The sequence below is a fragment of the Mya arenaria genome, chromosome 4 (genome assembly GCF_026914265.1).
Source record: "Mya arenaria isolate MELC-2E11 chromosome 4, ASM2691426v1".
NCBI classification, from domain to species: domain Eukaryota; kingdom Metazoa; phylum Mollusca; class Bivalvia; order Myida; family Myidae; genus Mya; species Mya arenaria.
The window spans coordinates 49,716,321-49,732,737 of NC_069125.1; the positions used below are offsets into that span (position 1 = coordinate 49,716,321).

General features: G+C 34.6%; 1 long non-coding RNA gene across 4 annotated transcripts; it reads right to left on the bottom strand.

Moving 5' to 3' along the window:
• Nucleotides 1-1,024: 1,024 nt before the first annotated feature.
• Nucleotides 1,025-10,473, bottom strand: LOC128230093 (uncharacterized). 4 transcript variants are annotated; one of them, XR_008260170.1, is made up of 4 exons: nucleotides 10,115-10,473; nucleotides 3,302-3,504; nucleotides 1,922-2,128; nucleotides 1,025-1,444 (listed from the first exon to the last, which is right to left on the bottom strand). It is a non-coding gene; the product is annotated as an uncharacterized LOC128230093 (long non-coding RNA). The 4 variants fall into 4 exon arrangements; XR_008260169.1 differs by having other exon boundaries at nucleotides 6,325-10,472; XR_008260171.1 differs by lacking the exon at nucleotides 10,115-10,473 and adding an exon at nucleotides 6,573-6,692.
• Between the last annotated feature and the right edge of the window lie 5,944 nt (nucleotides 10,474-16,417).

The window sequence follows — 16,417 nt, forward strand, 5'->3', positions numbered from 1 at the left end:
TCTTTGATATAAAAGTGAAAACAAATCTGCATGGTGCTGTGGCATCATACCATGAAAAAAACTAATATCTTTAAAATTTGTTTTCTAGTTTGTTTTTATTATAAAAGTGTTAATAAATCTGCATGGTGCTGAAGAAAAAAAACTAATGTCTTAAATTTCAAACCTACAGCATTAATTAGCGCCATGTTGTCAAGAATATCTGGACAATTGAATGAAATATGCATGGACCGAAATGACAGCTGTTTTTTCATTGACAAAAGATGCCTTTGAGGCAGTTTAAAGATTATGCTATTCAAAGTATGAGGGTAGTTGGTACAGTTTTCACTCATATTCAGATGATGGCTGATATTTGCTGATAAACATGTATCCTCTTAGCAGCAGGGAATAAGTAAATGGCATAGTTTTAATGACCAATATTGGAGATGTGACCTTGACCTCCAAATCCAAAGGGGTCATCTGCTGGTTACCCCAAACCTAAATTTCAAGTTTGAAGGCCATGGGTGCAGACTTTGTCGAGTTGTCACACAGGCAAGCTTTTTGCGTTCAATGGTCTGTGACAAATCAATAGGGCTCACCTACTGGTCAGGCCCAACCCCAAAGTCAAGTTGTTCAAGGGCCATGGGTGCAGGCTTTGTCCAGTCATTATTAGTACAACCTTTTAGCATTCAAGGTCACTGTGATCTTGACTTTTGACCCAATGACCCCTTAAATCAATAGGATCTTTTAATAGTCAGACTGAGTTTGAGGGCCATAGGTGCAGGCATTGTCAACTTATCAGTCAGATGTATGGTTTGACACCTTCCTGTTCAAGGTCACTGTGACCTTTGACCATATTACCCCTTAAATCAAAAGGGGTCTTCTACTGGTTAAACCAAACTTTCATGTCAAGTTTGACAATAGGTCTAGGAATTGTAGAGTTATCACCCGAAAAAGCTTTGGTCTACTGTCAGACAGACGGACGTAGCGGCCAACATGTGCAAAGCAATATACTCCTTTTCTTTGAAAGGGGCATAATAAATTGAAATTGATTAAATATTTTTGTTTATTATGTTAATTAACTTACACTACATACAACAAGTACCATTTTGATATTTTCGAATGCTCATTTGGGCATGTACATGGGTTTTGATCTGACTATGAACATGAAACTACATAGTGATGTTCCCTCCTATCAATTCTAAATTTAAATAACCATAAGAAAAAAAGAATGTTTTCACTGCACCATGAATAACTATGTCAAACAAAAAAAATGTCAAGTTATTCAAGATTAATCACTGTTCTTTTGATGATTTCCGTGCATTCCTGACTGCAGGTTTTTCCCATTTTCCCACACAGTTATTTCATATTGGCATAACAAGGTCAGATCTTGAGTTGGGTCTTCATTGCTGGACACTATCTCTTTATCTCCACAGAAAACACACTGGTGCAAGTTTCACTGCAACAACTGCAAAAAAGTTATATTATATTCTAACTGAACTCTGCATCAATATTCAATTATTTTTTATTGGATTTAGGAAATGTCTTTGTTTTAAAGGGTTCATATAAATTAATGCATTTTTTTCAATTTAATGCATTATCATGCTGGACTCTTTGACATTGATGGTTAAAACAAAGAAGGCATATGATTTGTGTACAGATTAAACATTATTAATTATAAATGTGTTCTTTAATTAATAGACAAGTGGCAACAATTTCCCCAGTTAAAAAAGCTTACATTTGTATATCTGCAGATTAATCATTTGCATTTCTTTTGCTTTGATCATTTAAGTCAAATCAGTTAGACATGATAATGCATTAAAATAAGAAATATATTTTTGGGCATCAATCTATAGTGTGTGCCTTCAATCTAGAAATAAATTTCTTCTCAACAGATGCTAAATTATAAAAAAATATATAAACCAAGATTTTGATTATGACATACCTGCATAGTTAGTGGTCTCCATAACTGCTCAGAAATGCTCCCTATGACAAACTAAGTGCTGGTGTATGGCTGGGTAATAGTGCTGCTCCAACCAATAGCGCAATTCTTCCAACAGGTGGACCAGCTCCTCAATATGGTTTCTGTCATGGCAGTGATAACAGTATGTAACATGCCCTTTTCTACTTTCCAGAGAATGAATCTTCCCATCTAAATTACAAATTTAAGAACAAATATATACATATGCACATGTAATGTTGTTAAAAACAAACCATTTAGATGCCACAAAACTATAACATTTTAGGTGAAAATTGAGCCAAATCAAAACATTTAGTCATTTAAAGCTGCACTCTCACAGATTTACTGTTTTTACAACTTCTGTATTTTTTGTCTTGGAATGACCTATTTTTTTGCTAAAATATCTGCAAACCAGTGATATAAGACTACTGACAAAATATTAGATTGCAGACTTCCATATTTCAGGTCGAAAACAAAGGTTTTTTATGGCTTAAAGCGTTACTAACGGTTTCAGAAAAATGCATAAAACATTTTGAACTTAAATATAAACATTTTCTGACAAATTTATTGTCAGCAATCTTATATGAATGGTTAACATGCATTTTCACATAAATTGGCCCGTTCCAAGACAAAAAATAAATAAAGTAGTCAAAACATTCAATCTGTAAGAGTGATGCACTCTCAGTCACAGATTGAAGGTTTTGACAACTTCTTTTACTTTTTGGCTTGGAATAAGCTAATGAAAAGCAGTATGAAAACTGATGAAATAAGACTGCTGACAAAAGATAAGATCATGTTTTTTATATTTACATTTGTAACTATTGGTTTTATGGTTAAAAACATTACTAAAGCTTTACTAATAATGAGATTTTTGGCACAGAACATCATCTTTTGACCGTATTAAAATAAGAAAACAGTGTTCCAATATTTTCAGTTGTCTTTTTTGACTGAATTAATATAAGAAAGCAGCAATCCCCTTTTTCCAGTTGTCTGTTATGTTCAGTGTTCAGAAATTCGCATAAAATAATTCATTACAAGACCAAGAAATAAAAAAAAGAGTTGGTAAAACAGACAATCTGTGAGAGTGCAGCTTAAACATATGATATGCATTATCAGCCAAGTGCAGACCTACTCACATCCTGGCTACACAACCAGTACATTCATCAGCTTTACTGATTCGAACCAGGCACATTTATATTGGTAGACTAGCATTTTACCATTCTGTGCTGGCCAGTAAAGTTCTCATTTGAATTAGAATTCAAAATGTATATACCTTTGTTCATTTTTTTTGCCAACTCTGTTTCAACTGAACTTCCTAAATGAATGAGAAGTTTCAAAAAATAATTACAATATCTCAGTAAATACCTGCATTTATGTGTTTCTTCTGCAATCTGTCAGCTTTGGTAGGCTCAGGTTTCATTTTGTCCACCTCAATACTTGTAATCTTTTAGTCTGATGTACTGCCATCCAATTTTTAAGTCAGGTCAGGCAGCCATTTCAGCTTTGTTCCAGTTGATTGTATCAGATGATGTTAACAATACTAGCCTTGTATCCAGGCACTTCTCAATCTGAAAGTTTACAAAAGAACATGGCCTGTAATATTTAATAAAAAAATCATAATTGTTTACTCCTGGATGATGGGTTCTAAAGTAAACCTTTGAGAAAAGATGCTACTGGTATGGTGCTTGAACCCACAACCATGTGAACACTTGCATGGAGATCTGTCAAACTGAGCTAACTGGGTAACTGATTTTTAGGCAGCTCCCAGCTTGGCTCTACAATTGACAGGTGCATTATACATTATAGAGACAATAAATCAAACACTTGAAGCACTAGTCCAAATAATAGTAACTTAACTGATCTTTTTACAAATTTTGAAATGGCATATCCTTCACATACAATTTTTGTACCAAAAGTGGGTAGCTTTTCCGATTGGGATTCCGGGTCAGATAATTATATATATCTAAAATATGAGTTATGTACACAAAAAATAAAAGCTGACGAATTATTATGAGTTTGATGAGTGTTTTTCTTCATTTCATACTGTCAAAACATAATGATATAAACTGTTATACATGAAGATCACCTGCAAGGCTGCAGTGCATAGATTTACATAGATGTAAAATGGTTGTGTTTAAATGCATTTATGATTAAATGCTTGTTTTGTGAAAAAAATCTTTGCACTTACATGGTAATAACTAAAATACGTATATAAACCTTTAATATCTATTTCAAACATATAATACTTATCTAACTACGATTTCAATATCTTTCAACCCCCACCCTGTTTTGCACAAACCCGATTAGACGTAAGGGATTGGAAGAATCCCATATAACACGTCTATTTTTTTTTAGACTATGGAAGCATATATGTTCTTTTTTGATGGTTGAGACGTTTCAGGTTAAACAACAATTAAAAATGCGGAATAGTTTTAGTGAACTCAACTCAACTCTGAATTGAAAGTAACAACATGAAGATGTTGTAGTGAAGGATTTGCCATATATATATATATATATATATATATATATATATATATATATATATATATATATATATATATATATATATATATACATTTTTTTTTAATCGTAAAAAGAGTCCGTCAACGTACGAATATTTAGACTAAGAGATGTAGATCTGCTAGATGTACCTTCTAGTCCAAATAATTGTACGTTGACAGATTTTTTTACGATTTTTGATACAGCAAATCCTTCACATACAAATTGTTTTGTACGAAAAGTGGGTAGTTATTCCGATCGGGATTCCGGGTTAAAGCAAATTGCATCTATAACATATCATAAAAACAAGAAATATTACCAGATAATGTTATTTTATATAACTTCCGTAACCAAAAAGTAATATCAAGCAAATAATTATGAGTTTGATGGGTTTTTTCTTCATTTCATTCTGTCAAAACATAACAATATATACATGAAGGGCTCCTGCAAGGCTGCATTTCACAATTTTACAACAATCGGAACATTTCGGCCATCAATTGTAACAACTCGCCATCTTACATAAGCTTCAAGATAGTCAATCCATGTTGGATACTGGCTGAGGTGTTCAGATTGTTCGGCCAAGGCCGAGTTGTTACGATTGTATTACCTCGAAGCTTGTCGGAGGTGGCCGAATTATTACGATTGGGTCAAGTTGTTCCACTTGGCATAATTGTTGTCTGTGTCAGTCAACTTTCCTTTTAATGAAAAGGTGAATAATGTGTTTTAATGCATTAAATGCTTGTTTTTTTGCAAAATAGCTTTGCACTTCCATGGTAAAATATGAATATAAATCTTTACTTTATTATCAATTTCAACCATAAAATACTTCACCTAATACAATTACAATATTTTTCAAACACCCCCGCTTTTTGCACAAAACCGTTTAGACGTTAGGGATTGGAAGAATCCCGTATAACACGTCTATTATTTCAGACTAATGTACATGTACCTTCGTGGAATAGAATTACCGGAATCTCCCTAACTACCAAAATCCACCGGAATCTGCCGGAATCCCCTGAGAAATAACTTTAAATTTAAAACTTAATATTGTTTTAGTTTATATAAATGTTTGGAGGTGTTTTAATTATTTACTACCCATTATATATCATTATGAGCGTATGTACGTACATACTATCTGAAAGGGTACGGGGATTCCGGTAGTTTTCATGTCAGTATACAACGACTATAATGAGTATAAGTCTGTATTTAAGGAATATGGATAAGGATTCCGGTAGTTTACCGCTGATTATGTTTTAACCAAGCTACCGGAATCCCCTGTGAATTACTAAAATAACTAAATTTCAATACTATTTCAAGTATTTTAATGCTTGAATATAGAATGAAGTAAGAGTTTTAATCTAAAAGTGACAAGGTACCGGTAGTTTACCGCTGATTATGTTATGACCAAACTACCGGAATCCCCTGTGAATTACTAAAATAACTAAATTTCAATATTATTTTAAGTATTTTAATGCTTGAATATAGAATAAAGTGAAATTTTAATCAGAAAGTGACAAGGATTCCGGTAGTTTACCGCTGATTTTGTTTTGACCAAGCTACCGGAATCCCCTGTGAATTACTAAAATAACTAAATTTCAATATTATTTCAAGTATTTTAATGCTTGAATGTAGAATGAAGTAAGAGTTTTAATCTAAAAGTGACAAGGATTCCGGTAGTTTACCGCTGATTATGTTATGACCAAACTACCGGAATCCCTTGTGAATTACTAAAATAACTAAATTTCAATACTGCTTCAAGTATTTTAATGCTTGAATATAGAATAAAGTGAAATTTTAATCAGAAAGTGACAAGGATTCCGGTAGTTTACCGCTGATTATGTTATGACCAAACTACCGGAATCCCCTGTGAGTTAGTTGTGTTGAAGTACCTTTCTTTTGCAGAACTTCCTGGTGCATGAGAACACGAGGGGGTATTGGAATATTTAAATAAAACAACAGGGTTTACCGGTGCACATGACATGTATGCGATATTTCGGATTAACAATTTTTTAGAAAATGACAGCGTTCGCGAAATATAGATGACTTAAAATACTAAGTCGTGAACATTGCAATGTTGGTTACACGGAGTTATTTCAGAATGATATTCAGTTGTGTTAACCAGCAATTATATACACACCGCATCACCCAAATAAATCGCTCATTTTCTGACATCGATGTTTGTAACATACGTGTGCTCAGTGTCATTCTTAAACAAGCTCCAATTGTGATCCATTGTCACCTCAAGCCGATGCCCGAGTGCATTTTAAGTATGGTGTGAAAAACTATGACATGGTCAAGTTCGAAATAAGAACTGATAAATAGGTGTGAGATACCAAATCGGGAGATTAAAGATCAGTTAAACAAAGAAGGAGTAATATCGGGGCCGAAAAATAATTACGAAAATTTTCAGAATTTTGGATAAACGGTGTTCGGAATAGCGGTGTTCAACTGTATACGAAAAGAAAATTCGCATTGTATCACAGATTAGTAGTAAATAAAAATTGTTATTAGTAATGTTGAAGTCATATTCACTATATCACAGATGGTAGGTTGAAATATTTGAATATTGGAATAGACAATTTGTTACAAACGAACAAAACAAAGTGTCAATTGTGTAGACAAAGCGTCATACTGCCTTAAATATTTTTAATAATGCCACATAATATCATTTTGAAGACATTTACATTTGAAAAAAGTTTGTTCTAAAATAAAATCATATATACAGATATGAGACTTGTTCCTGATAAAAAATGAGTTTGTTTTAAATTAAAATAATATATACAGAAATGAAACTTGCTTGAGATTGTGCATACAGGTGAAAGCTTACTAACTCTTTATATTTAAGGAAAATGCATACCAGGTATTCATTATATTACTACCGGGCCCCACCAACAGGTAATTCCTGACCAAAAGAAGAGTTTGTTTTAAAATAAAATAATATATACAGAAATGAAACTTGGTTGAGATGGTGCATGTAGGTGAACGGTTACTAGGTCTTCATTGTATTACCACCCTAGTGATTAAGGGCCCCAACAACAGGTACACGGCATCATCTCCAAGACGGATCGCCGGAGATGTTCTACATCTAAGGGATGTAATCCTGGACGCGGGCGTACAAGAAGTGTACCTCTGTGGTATCACAGAACGCGGTACCTTCCCGAGGAGCGTGGACTTAACCCACCGGAGTTTCAACGCCCAGAGGAAAAAGATCAACGAAATCTTTAATGAAAGCGGCAGCTATTTGTGTATGAAAAATATAAGATTCCCTAAACATTATTTAAAAGATTTAGTTTATCTTGATGAGACAGGGTTGTAAAAACTATTTTTCCTCATTCGTGTTGTTATGTTTTGAATTAAATGTTACTTGTTCTTATTGTTTACGAGAAATAAATTTCATTTATATCGGTGAATTTGTTTTCCCCATTCAACATGAATAACAGCATAAAGGATCAAGAAACAGATTCTGTCCGACATCCATCTATGTATTATTGGTACTCTATTGTCACGTGCTAGCGGTCTTCCCTTCCAGCTACAGTAACATCATTCAGATTGAAAAAAGAAATATATAGATAGAACACGACACAAACATTCAACAAAGTATCATTTTCAAAAACGTAATTGAAATACTCCTATTGTATTCTAAGTTAAATCTGAAAAAGAAAACAGTATTGAAATTTAGTCATTCTGTCTCACAGGGGATTCCGGTAGCTTTGTCAAATCATTATAATCGGCAATCCGACCTGCAAACTACCGGAATCCTTGTCACTTTCTGTATATGGAAATATGATTATAAAGGTGTACCTCGTAGAACATTACATATATTAAAGCTTAAAAATACCCCAAACAACATTTACGTATAGTTTAATTAGATTTTGGTACCAAAAACATTTCAGTAAAGTTTAATTATTATTTCTCAGGGGATTCCGGTAGTTTGGTCAAATCGTTATAATCGGCAATCCGACCTGCAAACTACCGGAATCCTTGTCACTTTCTGTATATGGAAATATGATTATAAAGGTATACCTCTTAGTACATGACATATATTAAAGCTTAAAAACACCCCAAACAACATTTAAGTATAGTTTAATTATTATTTCTCAGGGGATTCCGGTAGCTTGGTCAAATCATTATAATCGGCAATCCGACCTGCAAACTACCGGAATCCTTGTCACTTTCTGTATATGGAAATATGATTATAAAGGTATACCTCTTAGTACATAACATATATTAAAGCTTAAAAACACCCCAAACAACATTTAAGTATAGTTTAATTATTATTTCTCAGGAGATTCCGGTAGCTTGGTCAAATCGTTATAATCGGCAATCCGACCTGCAAACTACCGGAATCCTTGTCACTTTCTGTATATGGAAATATGATTATAAAGGTATACCTCTTAGTACATTACATATATTAAAGCTTAAAAACACCCCAAACAACATTTAAGTATAGTTTAATTATTATTTCTCAGGGGATTCCGGTAGCTTGGTCAAATCATTATAATCAGCAATCCGACCTGCAAACTACCGGAATCCTTGTCACTTTCTGTATATGGAAATATGATTATAAAGGTATACCTCTTAGTACATAACATATATTAAAGCTTAAAAACACCCCAAACAACATTTAAGTATAGTTTAATTATTATTTCTCAGGAGATTCCGTTAGCTTGGTCAAATCGTTATAATCGGCAATCCGACCTGCAAACTACCGAAATCCTTGTCACTTTCTGTATATGGAAATATGATTATAAAGGTATACCTCTTAGAACATTACATATAGTAAAGCTTAAAAACACCCCAAACAACATTTAAGTATAGTTTAATTATTATTTCTCAGGAGATTCCGGTAGCTTGGTCAAATCGTTATAATCGGCAATCCGACCTGCAAACTACCGGAATCCTTGTCACTTTCTGTATATGGAAATATGATTATAAAGGTATACCTCTTAGTACATAACATATATTAAAGCTTAAAAACACCCCAAACAACATTTAAGTATAGTTTAATTATTATTTCTCAGGAGATTCCGGTAGCTTGGTCAAATCGTTATAATCGGCAATCCGACCTGCAAACTACCGGAATCCTTGTCACTTTCTGTATATGGAAATATGATTATAAAGGTATACCTCTTAGTACATTACATATATTAAAGCTTAAAAACACCCCAAACAACATTTAAGTATAGTTTAATTATTATTTCTCAGGGGATTCCGGTAGCTTGGTCAAATCATTATAATCAGCAATCCGACCTGCAAACTACCGGAATCCTTGTCACTTTCTGTATATGGAAATATGATTATAAAGGTATACCTCTTAGTACATAACATATATTAAAGCTTAAAAACACCCCAAACAACATTTAAGTATAGTTTAATTATTATTTCTCAGGAGATTCCGGTAGCTTGGTCAAATCGTTATAATCGGCAATCCGACCTGCAAACTACCGGAATCCTTGTCACTTTCTGTATATGGAAATATGATTATAAAGGTATACCTCTTAGTACATTACATATAGTAAAGCTTAAAAACACCCCAAACAACATTTAAGTATAGTTTAATCATTATTTCTCAAGAGATTCCGGTAGCTTGGTCAAATCGTTATAATCGCCAATCCGACCTGCAAACTACCGGAATCCTTGTCACTTTCTGTATATGGAAATATGATTATAAAGGTATACCTCTTAGAACATTACATATATTAAAGCTTAAAACATCCCCAAACAACATTTAAGTATAATTTAATTAGATTATGGTAGATTCCGGTAATAAGGGGATTCCGGTAATTCTATGGACCGTCCGAAATCGATCACTTCCTGGCAGCTCATTTCTGGATTGTCTCCATCTAAATTTAACATTTTTAGACGCATACATTGATGCCATTTTTGCTTCGATTGATGTTAAAGCAATAGCACTAAATACAGGTCGGTTATTTTGTAGAAGAACGTGTTCGAAGTAACATTCAATTTCATTTCCGCATAATCGCCGCCATATTGTGTATGACTTTAAAAACTACACCCTATAGTCCAAAATAACAATAGGCATAACGTTGACACACTGTGATAGGTATAATCCAAATAATTTACTGAAACAAATACAATAGTTCGATTGCTGCTGAAAAAAATCATTTGAAACATAAAAGCTATTTCACAAAATATTACATGACATGAACTCTTTAACCGCGTATGATTTATTTCTTAATAGCTTTGCCGGGGTTTGCTGGGTCAGTCTTGAATGCCGGGATATGTGTGACGTCACACGGGGTGCAAACATGTGGTGTAGCTTACTATTGGATGTAGGGTAAAATGACTTCGTATGTAAATGCTATTCTTTCATTATTTTTCATTATTTTGTTCAATAAAACTCACCAAATTGCAACGGTACAACTATACTAAGAGTAACACGCAATGTTTGTCATAAAACAGGCAATAACGCGTTAAATACACATTAGAAGGTACTTGACACCCCACATTCACGTAAGTAGTTCTGTTGCTACGCAGGTGGTGTGTATTAATATATTCATGTTCAATATGTCGTGTCAGGCGACTAGTCACGTTTCTGAAATACCGCTCTCTAAAGACAGTCGGCTTGCAGCCGACAGTCTTAAAAGCATAGCAAAGTTGCCCTTCGATATTTCTTTAAACGTTATTAGACCTATTCAGCTATTAACTCCGTTTTCAGCCATACACGAGAACTGGTTTAAGTATTCATCTGGACAAAATAAAAAATACACACAGAGAAGTTGAATGAAATTTTAGTCAAATATTAACAACATTATTTTACGTGTATACCTTAATTAATTGATTGGCACAAATAAAACGAGAACAATGGAGTTAATCATTTATTCACAACCCTTCTCCATACCCAAAACATGTGAAACTTTTTAGCCATGACAGTGCAATTATCATGTTAAATAGCAAATTAATTGGTCTTTAAAATAGAGAATGCATAGAACATCGTTTTGGTTTGTGGATCAATATTTATAATCACCGATATCTAGGTATTGACTGTTGTGATATACAAAAAACGTATATGGATTTGTATTAGTAGAAGTGCCGGCTTTTCCGATAATCATCCCGGTTTTGGGAAAGTATTACAATGGGTGAAAGTTCACAAGTGTAACTCTATCATCTAAGAATATCCCGGTATCACACGGCATCGACAAGCCCGATAATCGGTAAGTGATATGGGATACCGGATTAATGGTTTTAGGCGTCCTCGGGTCGGTCGGCGTGTGGGCAAGCGTCCTCGGGTCGTTCCCCTATTCGAACGTCATCTGATCGGTCGCCTTCGCAAGCATCATTGCGTCGGTCCCCTGGGCAAACTTCCTTGGCTCGGTTCTTTGGGCAACAGTTTTCTGGCGACATGACATACATCGACAAGCTCGTGAAGTGGATCAACGGAACTGGTCCGAAACCGCACCGTCTCAGAAAGAGAAGCAAGAAGCAACGCCAGGTTGATGGTGGAACGGATAATGTTGAGCACTCACTAAATGTTGTTTACAAATCCAGTGTGGACGAACCACTTACACTAGAATATGTCAGAGGACTATAGAGTTTATGTGTCGAAGGCGAGATTCCAACAGTAAGTGTAGCTACCAAACGCTCTACTAAGCCGTCTTGAGGTGACTTGATTATCATTGACACCAAAGATTTTGTAAATAAATTAGATAGGCGTTGCGATAAAAATCAGATCGAACATTTCCGTTCGAAAATTAATGTTTTATGGTTTAAATCGTTATTAACGGTTTAAGAAAAATGCATAAAATATCAATTTTTTAACTTAACATTCGCAATAAAAGGCCTCGTTCCAAGACAAAAAAATTAAAAAAGTCAAATGTTTAATCTGTGAGAGTGCAGCTTAAAATATAAAAATAATAATTCGCACATATTAAAGACTAATTAATTAGAGAAGAAAGGGCATCTACATTATCACATTGTGCAATAATCCGTTGAAGAAAGATGAAAGTGGGTTCACACTTGCTTAATAAATGACCTCAAATAATTGAGTTTGCCCAAGATTAAAGCCAGTTCACACCGGCCTGCTAATAAAGATTTCGTCTATATACGTGCACACCGTCCCAAACACAAATGAAACAGAAGATTAGTGACAGCTGCATAAGAACTTTATTATTATGTATTTACATATAATATACACTCATCATCTATGTTAATGTATACGGGAGCAGGACTTTTCAACCCCAAGACTTTTCAACCCCTTCTCAAAACGAAGACTTTTCAACCCTTAGACTTTTCAACCCCTATTTTAAAGACTTTTCAACCCCTACCTGTTTGGACTTTTCAACCCCTAAATCAAAGACTTTTCAACCCCTAGTTGAAATATTTTGATAGCCATATTGAAGACTTTTCAACCCCTATATCAAAGACTTTTCAACCCCTATTATTTTTGTCAGCCAGGTGTTGTCTTTTTCACTGTTTTTGCAAGAAACTTAACCAATTGTTATTGAAATACAATTAGAGATTTGTTTGGCTTATTTGTTACACTTTTCTCGAAAGTATTGGATGAAATTTACAAAGGCTTTGCCTTGATTTACTAAGCACTTGATGGTTAGGTTTTTTCAAAATAATATTCCGAACATTAACAATGGTACGGTAAAGTAAGATTTTGATATTACATATCTCAGCGAATTCACATATATATTATGTACAATGTTATTACCATAATTGTGTTCTTTAAATAACAAATTTGAATAGTTGCAAAAGAAAATGAATGCAAAGAAGAATTTACGGAACATTCTCCTTTTTGTGTCTGTAGAATGCCAATAAAAACCTGAACTTGAACATTTATAAAACTTTCATTGCTTTTAAAAAAGGTCAACAGTGGAAAGTTTTTTTGTAGTACCATATTGCTCAACTCAACTCAATATTCTTTTATTATATCACAGTTTACATTTAAGTAAAAGCATGTGAAAACGCAATATATATATGTTAACACAGGTATAAATATGTGGGTTAATGGCGGCTACACAACAGGTTTAGTGTTTATCATTATACAAAACAAATATAATTAGTAAGTAAGGGGAATGTGGTTAGTTTAATTATTATTATTATTTATTTTTTTATAACAAAACAAATTCATTTATTTGAATTAGGATACAATATAATCGATATAGTTATGAGATATCAAATGAAAAACTATAAAGTACATGATCAGATTCGTTTAAAGTGATTAACTAAGATTTTAACAAAAATTGCTGTTTTCCTTAAGGTATCCGGGTTCATACAATTTAAAACTTCACTAAAGTGTAAGACACTAGGTCTTGAGTAAAAACGACTGGATAGTTAAGCCTTGTCTTTAGGCCACACACGTTGAGTGAACCAATATTTAAATCTAAAGCATTATAACAGAGGTCATTCGACAAATTATTATTTCTGTTTTCAGGATGCTGTATACTACGAGAATCACTTTTCATCGTTTCGTTATGGGAATTAATCAAAGATTGGAATTCTTCAGAAGAGATATGGGCACAATGAAGTTTCGAAGATGAGCACGGGCGTGTTACACAAACGTCACAGAATGCCACACTCCCCGCGCAACCCTAGAGCTTGGAGCTCTCCGTATGAGGAATACTGTTAGGTTGAGCCAACTCGATATCGGGGGAGCCATTGGGGTTCGAACCGGAAGTGATACTTGGTGCTTTACTTTTGAGGCCCGTCTCCGTGGGGTTGGATACATGCGACGTGGACACTTTGCTCCCCTGCGTGTTCATGGCTGGATGGACATTAAGGAGATAGCCGGGGGCTGTAAGGACAGGACTTGTGCCGTCGCGAGGCATCGCACGTCTAGTAGTACCTCCCTGCGGGTCAAGGTCGACATCGCATCCTGTTTCGTCGCCTGAACTGCTGTCCACATCGGATGTCACTCGTGAAGACTCCATCGGCGGTATAGGGGTGGGCTGGGACGCATACGATGTCGCCAACCTGACTTGTCGCTGCACAGACTCGATCTTGAGGGCGGACAGACGCTCACCGACACGAGCAACATTGTTGGCATTCCTCGATCCCCAACGTTTCCCAACGTTGCTCATAATAAAATTGACATCACAGAGGTCTGAAAATGTTACAAGCACACCTCTTGGGCGAGATCCCGGGCCACCACGCCGGCGGCCGATTCTGTTCGCCTGCACTATTCCGATTTTAGAAACGTCCTCAAACAATCGTTCACTAAGGAACTTACGGATGGTGTCAACACAGTTCTCGGCCCCGTTTGGGTCGGCAATGCCATTGAAAATTAAGTTCCCTTTCAACATCCTGGCCTCGTTATCTATACTTTTGTACTCCAAAAGGCGAAGGCGGCTCTCAATGACATCGGTGGTAGCCTTTGTGTGAAACAAACATTGCTCAATATTATCCAATTTATTGTGAATTGGACTTGTGTAAGTGATGAGGTCAAATAAACAGTCGAGTTTGTTGTCCAACGACATACAAGTAAACTCCCTACGCGGTGGTGCCGTCTCAGGGAATACAGATGGGGTGCCACGTCCACCATGATGACCACGCTGGCCATCATACTGGCCGATATCCGGACACGTGTCCGGGCATGATGAAGCACTTGTCCCTCTACGTTTGCGCTTCTTTTCATTTTGCCACAAAGGAGAAAACCTGTTAGAAGTGCTGGCCATTGTGTTATAAATCCACACACAAAAAAAACTAGAATAATCCTGTTGTACACTAAGTAATTAAAAATTGCTTAGAGCAAAAAGCACGTGCCCGCCATTAACCAAGGGCGATAATCCTTCCTGCTATTTCAGTACAGTTTGATTTTAATTCTTGATAATGTATTATCTAAAAATTCAGAGATTGCGGGTATAAATAAATAAAATATATTTTTTGTTTGATTTTAAATCCTGAAAATTATACACAAAATGTATCAAGCTGGCCATAGTTTGGAATGATGGCCATGATATTAGAACCTTAATTAACTGTCACTTTATAAATATTTTCATTCAATTAATTGATGGAGCAGTACCATGCACATTATATATTGTGTGAGGATTTCCTCAGGGAGATAAGGAAGATTTATGGCTAAATGACTAAATAGCTAAATGGACAGTCGAGCATTTTTTTTTACTTATTTCAATGTAAATATTTAATGAATTATTGTATTATCATGTGTTTTAAGTATGTATATTTTGTATGTATTACATATTTTTTGTTTGTTATATTTTTAGTCTTAATATATTCTTGATTTTTAAAAGAAATTTCAAAATAAATTGTTTACTGTTGTAGTTATTTTCTTAAAAAGGTGAGAAATTAAGGGGTTGAAAAGTCTTCGTTTATTAGGGGTTGAAAAGTCTTTGTTTAAGGTGGGGTTGAAAAGTCTTAGCACTTTTAGGGGTTGAAATGACAAAGGGGTTGAAAAGTCTTTGATTTCACAAATGACAAATGGGGTTGAAAAGTCTTGGGGTTGAAAAGTCTGACAGCCATGTATACTGGCTACGGTCACAAATCCGAACACTTTTTGAGGTTTTTCACAATTTTCCTGGAGAGTTTTTGTTGTAGTAAGTCAAAATTTCATATGAAACATCTTTGGTTAATGTGACAACATATGTCAAAATACAGATTCACGACCTCATCAATTTTATGTCAAAAATCATGCATTTTATGGACAGTAAATCACCCTTAAAAAATAAGAAACCTTCAAAACAAACAATATACGACATACTAAAAATACGAAAAGCAATCAAACAAATATAAAATGTGATATTGAACTAGTCGTTAAAACATTAACATATATGAAATTGAAAGGTCTTCCCGGGATTAAACCCTCACCCTCGTCATTCGGAGCTCCTCGGCCATTATTTTCAAAAACAACCTCGGATGTATGCCGGTACATCAGTTGAAGTAGTCCGTATTTTTTTTAATAATATCATTAATTAAATGTAGTGTTTAAGAGTTGTATTTATTGCTCTCAGTTTAAATTGATTGCCAGTGAAGTGTATTATTGCAAACATAATTACAATG